A 1,875-nucleotide genomic window follows, 5' to 3' on the forward strand; every position below is an offset into this window, starting at 1 on the left:
TATATATATATATATATATATATATATATATTCTATAATTAAAAACACAATTATAATTAGAGGTCAGCTAATTGCTTCACCACATACCGAATTTTGAAATACGAGATAAAAAATCCTTTTGTATTAACGTAAGATTCTTACGGTAATAGAAAAGGAATTTTTAACTCCTATTTCTAAATTCGGTATGTGGTGAAGCAATTAGCTGACTCCTAATTATAATTGTGTTTATAAATATAGAATATTTATGTAATTTTACCTAAAATGTTTATTTTAAAATACCGATCTACTTACTAACATTATTAATTAACTATTGAATAATTAATTAATTTTACCCTTATATTATTAATATCACACACACACACACACACACACACACACACACACACACACACACACACACACACGTATGTATGTGTATTTGTATGTATACACATGTTTGTCTATGTCTGAGTGTGTGTGTGTCTTTGAGTCGGCGTTTGTCCTTCACCACCTCTGAGCGACTGGTGTCGGTGCTGGGGTCGATTCGTTCGACTGAAATTTTATATGGTAATGCCCCAGCATGGTCGTAGTCTTATGATTCAAACAAACAATATATAAAAAATAAGAATTAAAAATAACAAAAAGAGATATCTCTGAAATATTTAGTCCATTAAACACTAGTTCAACGCGTGAGAAATACAGTTAGTACAGCTGAATGTCAAAATTCGAACCAGAAATAGGGCTATTTCACATTTTCTATGTAATTGAAACTATATTTGAAACATTTAAATCCTTGCATGTCTATATATGAACGAAACAACAAATGAACAATCTCGTGTCACTGCCGTTTTTAAAAGTAACTGACATAGAAATCTTTGCTTGATCATCTATTATGTAGTCTCAATGCATTACAATGCTTAGATATTGTTATTCTATTAATACAGTCTCTGTTTCTGCGATCAGCATTTAAGAAATTATGAAGTCAGGATGAGATCCCTGACCTATTTATTATACAACATCCATAAGGCCTTTATATATTGTTTCCTAGTAAAAAAAATTGTCCGGGTTTAATGAAAAAAAATTCCTTCCATAAAACACGAGGCCATAAAATTGGTCAGAATTGTTACTATTCTTCGTTTGACTAATCCATTAAAATTCCATTAAAACAAAAGATCATCACGACTGGAGAATCTTTGATCATTCTTCCCCATGATATGAATTGACTTAGGAAAAGATGATCTCAACATTGACAAAACAGGACAAGTCTTTCAAATGAACTCTTCATGGTCACTGAGTCTACCAGAAGCAAAAGGCTGATTGCGTCTCAGTTACAACCTATCTACTTAGAAAAGATGATTTGAATGGAATAGCTCCGGATAGCAAATGCGTAAAACCGATGGAATTTACATGACACCAATGTCTTTCATTGAAGGTCTACTTCATAATAGCTGACACAGAGTTAAGCAACGATAACAATAAAACGACATGCGCTACTATACTCATATCTACAATACTACACTGCACTGAGAAGTACTACAGTGTAGTAATATGCAATATGACATTAAAATACACTGCTATAGTAGCACCTATAGTACAGCAGTGTGTTTGAGATCACTACTACACAATGGCAAATCAATAAAGTATCGCTCTGAAAGTGTTTTCTGCTGGCATGGATAGATGTATCGCATGTGGATGAACTGGGAATCGTAGGTCTCCGGAGATTTTGAAGAGGGATAAATAAGATAAAAGGCAGATGAAACTCAAAAGAACAGTATTAAAATCAAATTCGAGCTAACATATTAAATATAGTGAACCTCTACTAATTAAGAGAGTACTTGAACATAGTATTATGACTATAATTTGTATCATATCAGTAAGTTCACGAAGTATATATAT

The sequence above is a fragment of the Octopus bimaculoides genome, chromosome 6 (genome assembly GCF_001194135.2).
Source record: "Octopus bimaculoides isolate UCB-OBI-ISO-001 chromosome 6, ASM119413v2, whole genome shotgun sequence".
Lineage (NCBI taxonomy): Eukaryota > Metazoa > Mollusca > Cephalopoda > Octopoda > Octopodidae > Octopus > Octopus bimaculoides.